Consider the following 8092-nt stretch of genomic DNA (forward strand, 5'->3'; position numbering starts at 1 on the left):
AAGATACTTCTTGAAAGAAAGACCTACAGGAAAAATACAAAACAATAGAGGCAGATGGACTATTACTACAAGAACAAACAAATTGCTTGCCCTGGAAATATCAAGGCAAGTGGTTGGGTCCCCTCAGTGCAAACCCCCTTCCAAGACTAAGACTCAATGAGAATACATGCTCTGATTGGTGACCACGCTTGTCACCGATAAGGGGAAGTGAGGGGGAAACAGCAATGAAGCAGTGAGCTAAGCCCTACAATGTAGAGAGTGAAGCATTCAGCTGATAAAAAGAGAGGCCGTATGCACAAGAACACCCACACTTGCAGATAATACCCACTTGACCTGGCTTCAAAGACTGGATGATGAGAGCTCAACCAGAAGAAGAAAGAAGTGGAAAAAAAGAGTAATGTGATACAGTTTGATGAACTTGACCTACACCTATGGATGCAGTAGCTCAAAAGAGGGAACAAATCCTTACAGCAAGAATCATTCCCACCCCCAACACACAGAGTAGACAGGGATGGGCAACTTGGACATTGGCTACCCAAAAAGGGGGGCGGGGCTAGAAAGGCAAGAAGTGACTGGCTTACAAGCTTTCAAGAGGGAACCTAGAGCCAGGGGGCCTGGAGGAAGGCAGAATCTCCAGTGAGTAGTATCCAATCTGTCTAGGTGGAGCTGATAAAATGCAGACGGGTCTCTTGTGATACAATAGTGAATAATTGTTATCAGGACTGATTGTGAGGGTTGGAGATGTAATGATAGACATTTTATAGCAAGGAAGGGAGTGATTAACTTTCCAGTCTAGGAGCGGAGGTCCTAGGACCATCAACGGAGAAAAGTGGAGAGCAGGACCCTACCCAGAGAAGCAGTGATGCCTGAGAAGGAGGCAGAGATGATGATGTGGAGCGATGGAGCAGCTGGGGACTTTAGATCCAGAGAGGGAGAGCAACTGTGTGCTGAAGACTAGGTGAGGGGGGGAGTGCAGGGGGCAGGCTTGCAGGGTACACCCTTTGGTTGGTTGATGATGCATGGAGGCAACTGTAACCATGGCAATGAAATGATATACGATAGAATGAATGTAAAACTAATGTTCTCCTATGTAAAATATCATATAATTCACAATACAACATTAAAAAAAAGTTATTGTGCAGCAAATTTGCCTAATGCAATATGTCGTTTGATTTCTTGACTGCTCTTTCCTTGAGTGTTGATAGTTGATCCAAGAAGAATGAAGTCCTTGACAACTTCAATCTTTTCTCTGTTGATTAAGAATGTTGTTTATTGGTCCAGTGGTGAGGATTTTTGTTTTCTTTACATTGAGATGTAATTCATATGGAAGGCTGTATTTTTTGATCTTCATCAGTAAGTACTCCAAAAATTTATTACTGAGAAAAAGGAAGGGAGGGAGGAAGAGAGAGAGAGAGTACTGTGTCTCAGGTGCTTAATAATATTGTCTCAACTAAATAAACTAGTAACCTTTGTAGATATATAGATATAGTTGGTTTTTTGTTTGTTTGTTTAGTTTTGTTTGTCTTGTTACTGATGAGGGAACTGAAGCTCAGAATGGCTAAGTAGTTTACCTAAGGTCACACAGCTTATAATAGCCAGAATTCAAACAGGTCCATGTAGTCCTAAAGCCATTGCACTTGCCACTTGTTGTTGTTGTTGTGTGCCGTCAAGTCGGTTCCGACCCATAGCGACTCCGTACAGGGTTTCCGAGGCTGTAAATCTTTACAGGAGCAGAAAGCTTCATCTTTCTCCCGCAGAGTGGCTGGTAGTTTTGAACTGCTGACCTTAAGGCTCGCAGCCCGATTTGTAACCACTACGCTACCAGAGCTCCCATTAGACATGTCATATTGAGTTCACATGCTTCTGGACTTCCATGGAAACTGCCTTGCCTCCCTTTACAACCCACCAAAATCGAACTCTTATGGGTTGTGATTTCAATCAGTTTGCAGCATCCACATACCTGGGTCCCATGCACACATTTTCTTTTATGTCCTCAGATCTTGTTTGTTTGAAACAGTGTCAGGAAAACAAAAACAAAAACAAAAACAAAAACACCCAAACAAACAAACAAACAAACCAGAATTGAACATGATAAAAAAAATGTTGACACCATTCCCTATGCAAAAACACTGAAAGAATGCCAGCTCCTAATGAAGAGTCCAGTCTCTTGAAATCTCCTGGCATTTTTAGCAGACTGCAGTTTTCTGAGAATGTCTGTGTTTTCCAGAGCATGTCTGCTCAGAATGTATGAGCCAAAACCTCCTAGGGATTTTCCATCACTTGTTTATATTGTGCCTGGATCTACTCGAATGAGTTTAATATAAATAAGATAGAGTGATGGGGCTTTTTTTTTTTCATGAATTGAGACTGGAAATTGGTTTTAAATATTGTTTTCTGCTGTAAACTAACTACAAACGGCATTTAGACTGATTGCACTATTAGCAGGTAAAAGGTGCTGAGTTTTTAAGAGATTACAACCTGATTTAATATAATTATGAAACTAAATTACTATCAGAGAGGTTTGGTAGGAGGTTATAAGAAGCAGCCTGCAGTGTGGTGAATTACTACGGACCTTCTAGCTATAGCCTTGGTGAGTCCCATACACTGATTGGGTGAAAATGCTTAGGATGGAACTGTAGTAGCCTAAAATATTTGTCAATGTGGCTAGGCCATGATTTCCAATATTGTGTGGCTGTCCTCCATTTTGTGATCTGATTAAATGATTCTCAATTTATGATGTGTTCTAAAGCTAACATGTATGCCCATTGTTATGATATCATTTTGAAGTGAGTTGTCCATTATGTTATTAAGGCATGATTAGTGTGGGATGCGTCTTGAGTCACCACCTAATAGAGGGTGTGGCTCAAGACATCACCCTTACCGCAGTCATCAACCTTACTGTCTTTATTCAAGTCACCACCTTCTACCACCTTACTGAAGTCACACCCTTGTTTGACTTACATCTTTTATTTTACAAGAGATAAAAGGAGAGAGAAATGAGCAGAGAGGGGATACTGGACAACCACCAAGAAGAAAGGCAGGAGTGAATATCCTTGAACCCAGCAGACAACCATAATACTGGAGATGGTGAGGAACAGCAAGAAGCAGTAGCAGAGATAGGGAGCTGGAGAGGTAGCAAAACTAGGAGACCAGCAATGGACTAGCTGCACTTACTAGATGAGTGGGATGCTTCTGCGCACTTATCAATGGAGCTAAAGAACTTTGCAATGCTTGCAGGGCACCAGCAGGGCCAAGAGGGGTGGCCAGGTGCAGTTACAGGAGCAAAGGAGCGAGATCCACAGGGAGGCCTGCCTGAGGGCATGGCTGAGAAGAAGCTGTACTGACTGAATCCCAATATCCTGAGTCATTTCTGATCCTAAATTGTAACTTGTTACTACACTAATACACCCTCTCACTGTGAGTATGGTCTGTAAGTTCTGTGTGGCCATTGTTAGGAATGATCAGATCCAGCAGAGAAGTAGCGAGTGCTATGCACAGGAGGGAGGGAGGGACGGTGTCAGAGTTGGTAAAAAGACTGGAAAGAGGAGGTATGTCTGACCTCCACTTCAGAGGACTAAGCCTTAGCTTGATGCTGACTGTGGTTCTCATCCCCCTTCATGAATAGAAGTCAGACACCTCTGCCACATCATTCTCAAACACAGCTTTTTCCTCTTTTCTGTGTAATAGTCAAACTTATACCATTAAATATACAATATCTTTTCAAAGGAGGAGAAAAGGAAATTGAATTTTAAATGTTCCCAGAGCTTAGTGCTTTCTCCACCATATCTACCCAATTTGTCTCAGTAAATGTCTCAGCTACTCTCTTAACTCTAAAGTCTGTAGCAGGACTAGTCTAAGGCAGACAGAAATGGTTTGAATCTAGTAAGGTTCTGCCTTAGGGCAAAACTGTAGAATCAGATTGAATTTTGTCTTTGCTTCCCTGTTTTGTGCTCCCTTATAGTGATGTAGGATAAACACTGGCCTGCTAACCCTGAGATCCATGGTTCAAACCTATCAGTTGCTCCTCGGAATCCTTGTACAGTGGTTGCTGTGAGTTGGAACAAACTCAGCAACACTTAACACCAACAGCAACCTTTCAGTAAGGAGTCCTGGTGGCACAATGGTTAAGTGTTTGACTACTAACCGAAAGGTTGGTGTTTCAAACCCACCAACTGCCCCATGGGAGAAAGCTGTAGCAGTCTGTTTCCATATATCCACGAAAATATTATGGGGCAGTTATACTCTGTCCTAAAGATATGAATTAAGTTGTAATCAATTCGATGGTAACTAGTAACAGGGTAGATTTTCAGTACCTCCACTTTCCCCACCAAGTTTCCCAGAGTGAACCCTGTGAGTTTTCCACAGTACACCTTGAAGAGTTTGATGATTGATAATCACTTAAGTTTCACAGTTCTCCCAGAGGCAATGCCTTTTTATAGGAGACTGAAAATAAAACAAACAAACAAAATATTTAAACTAAAAGGGTTCAAACAGTGTGGAAATCTCAGGAAGTATATTTGTCAGGATGAATAAGAGATAAATGTCCTGAAGTTCATCAATGCAAGTCACACAGGCTGCAATCTAGTCAGCCCACTGACAAGAGTGTAGACACAAAGACAATGCCTGCGTCTATACCACCTAATAATGAGAAATTAAACCACATCCATGATCTCATCTGATCTATATAAAGTAAAACTGGCCCCTCCATAAAATGGGCAAATTACAGGCACACCTCCCTTTATTGTGCTCCACTTTATCGGATTGCCCGGATACTGCTTTTTTGTTTCGGTTTGGTTTTTTACAAATCGAAGCTTTCTCACAAGCCTGTGTGGAGAAAGTCTATCAGTGCCATTTTTCCAACAGGATGAGCTCACTCCATGTTTCTGTGTCACAGTTTGGTAATTCTCTTCATATTTCAAACTTTTTCATATACTATTGCACACTTAATGTACTATGTTGTTGTTGTGAATCCAGTTGGTTCCAAATTATAGCGATGTTGTGAAGTGCCATCGAGTCGGTTCCAACCCACAGCAACCCTGTATAGGTTTTTTGAGGAGCAGCTGGTGAACTTGAATCACCAACTTTGTGGTTCAAACAAGTTTGCAGTCCAGCACATTAGCCCACAGCGCTACACCAGGACTCCTAATATAGTGTAAATATGACTATGATATGCACTGGGAAACTCAAAATTTCATGTGGCTCACTTGATTGCAATATTCACTTTCTTGTGAAAGCCTGGAACGAAACACATATCTCAGAGGATTGTCGATACAACCCTAGTACAGATGATTACTCCCATAAAACTATATTTTGGTTAATCTCCCTTCTCTAAAAATTAAAATAATCTCAATGTTTTCCTTTAATTACAGCTATTAAATATGATTCATTGAATGCATCAAATACATAGTTATGTTCTTTGCTCAAATAATTGTTGTTGTTGTTAAATACTGCCAAGTCAGTTCGACTCATAGCAACTCAGGGTTTCTGAGAGGCTGGTGAGTTTGAACTGCCGACCTTGCAGTCCAGTGCATTATCCTGCAGTGCCACACATGGTGGTGGTGGTGGTTGTGTACCGTAGAGTCTGTTCTGACTCATAGTGATCCTGTATATAAGGTTTACGAGGCTGTAAATCTTTACAGGAGCAGAAAGCCTCATCTTGCTCCCACGGAATGGCTGGTACTTTCAAACTGCTGACCTTGAGGTTAGCAGCCCAACTTGTAACCACTCACTAGCAGAGAGTCTTGCAGCGCCACACATAGAGGTTAATAATTGAGAAGTTGGTAAATAGAAATTAATGAAGATAATTGGAGAAATAAAGTCTTATTCTGATTTTTTTCTTTTAATTGAAAAAACATGCTCATTTTTATAGGAGACAAAAATCTTGAATCTGAACTGGTCTTGTGACTTTGGGCAACAGAAAGTTATAGTATAGGAGACAAAAATCTTGAATCTGAACTGGTCTTGTGACTTTGGGCAACAGAAAGTTATAGAAGTGACATTGTGCCACCCAAAAGATGCAATGATGGTGATGGTGTGCTGCCGAATCAGTTCCAATTCATAGTGACCCTATATATGGTTTCTGAAGCTGCAAATCTCTATGGGTAGATTCAAACTGCTGACCTTGCAGCTAGTAGCCTGGCTCATAACCCACTAGGCCACCAGTATTCCTTAAAAGATGCAATATTTAGGAATAAATCTAACCAGAGAAAAAAATTACCTATACAAAGAAAACTACAAAACACTACTACAAGAAACCAAAAGTTATTAAAAAGTACTGTCAAGTCATTTCTGACTCATAGTGACCCTGTATAGGGTTTCTGAGGAATGGCTGGTGAGTTTGAACCACCAGCCTTAGGGTTCAAACTGAACTTGCAGTTTAGTCCTTATCCTACACCACCACAGAAACCAAACGAGACCTGTAAAAATGAAAGAATAGGCCATGCTCATGGATGGAAAGACTTAACATTCTGGAAATGTCAACACTACCCCAGGCAATCTATAGATATAATGCAATCCCAATCCAGATTCCAACATCATCCTTTAAAGAGATGGAAAACTATTGAGTAACTTTATATGGAAAGGAAAAAGACCCTGCATAGGCAAAACATTACTAAGAAACAAAAAACAAAGGAGGACTCTCATTTCCCAGTCTCAAAACCTCCTACTACACAACCACAGTAATCAAAACAGTCTGGTACTGGTATCAGGACAGACACATAGATCAATGGAACAGAACTGAGAATCCAGGAGTAAATCCATCCATTGATGGTCAATTGATCTTGAGCAAAAGGCCAACACACATTAAATGAGGAGGAGATAGTCTCATTAGCAAATGGTGCAGGCAAAACTGGAAATCTATTTACAGAAGACTGAAATAAGACCCATATCTCACACTATACACAAAAATGAACTCAACATGGATTAAAGACATAAATGGCTAAACAAACTTGAGTACATACCCACAATGGAACATTATATACTGCTTAAGATTAGAAATAAATCTGCAAAACACCTCATAACGTGGATGAACCTGTAGGAACTGTTGTTGTTCAATGCCCTCAAGTTTGTTTTGACTCATAGCAATCTTGTATAGGATTTCTGAGGAGCAGCTGGTGGGTTTGAACTGCCTGCCTTCTGGTTAACAGTCCAGTGTGTATCCTACAGTACAACAACAGAACTCCATTATGCTGAGTGAAAATAGTCAATCACAAAAGGACAAATATTATATGAGTCCACTGTTGTAAAAAGTTAAGAAATAGTTTTCTTGATAAAAGAAACATTATGGTTATCATGAGTGAGAGGGAAGGAAAAAGTATTTACTGGCTAGAGGGTAGACAATGTTAACTTGGATGGCAGGGAAGGCAATATACAAGAGGGAGGTGGCAGAGGGAAAAGGAAGGCAGCTGAAGACATAGAGAGAAATGCAAGAGTTAAAGTGAATAGAGGGAAATGCTGTTAACTGATGGTACATAGAGGGGATGCAGTCAGTGTAATGAAAAGAAGTGTATGATTTGTTGAATGTGGGACTGATGATCTGTTCCATAATCCTTCACTCAATTCATAATAAAAAGTTTAAAAAGAAAAAATAAGATGCCTTGGAAACCTAATGAGCCAATTCTTCTTGTTCTGTAGGGTTGCATGAGTTGGAATCCATTCAACAGAAATGGATTATACAAAAAAAAAAAAAAGAAATGGATTATGGAGTATTTTCATATATAAGGAAGTCCTCTAAAATATAACTAACTAAACTATATACACAAAAATGATACAGTGTGTTGTTTTGTTATTTGATTTATAAAACATTATAAGATGAATTTTTTAAATTATTATGCTCTATTACATGGAGATTGTAAAATAGCTCACTTAAGTTGCCACCATCTTTGTATTTTTCTATCATTAAAACAGAGACCTGAGAATCTTCAGAGGTGGGAAATTACCACTTGAATGAACAAGCAGACCAGCCTGGAGCAGCTAGAAGAACAGAAGATACTTCTTGAAGGAAAGACCTACAGGAAAAATATGAAACAACAGAGACAGACTGACTGACAAGAACAAACAAGTTGCTCGCCCCGGAGACATCAAGGCAAGTGGT

The sequence above is a fragment of the Chrysochloris asiatica genome, unplaced genomic scaffold, assembly GCF_000296735.1.
Source record: "Chrysochloris asiatica unplaced genomic scaffold, ChrAsi1.0 scaffold00018, whole genome shotgun sequence".
Taxonomy (NCBI): Eukaryota; Metazoa; Chordata; class Mammalia; order Afrosoricida; family Chrysochloridae; genus Chrysochloris; species Chrysochloris asiatica.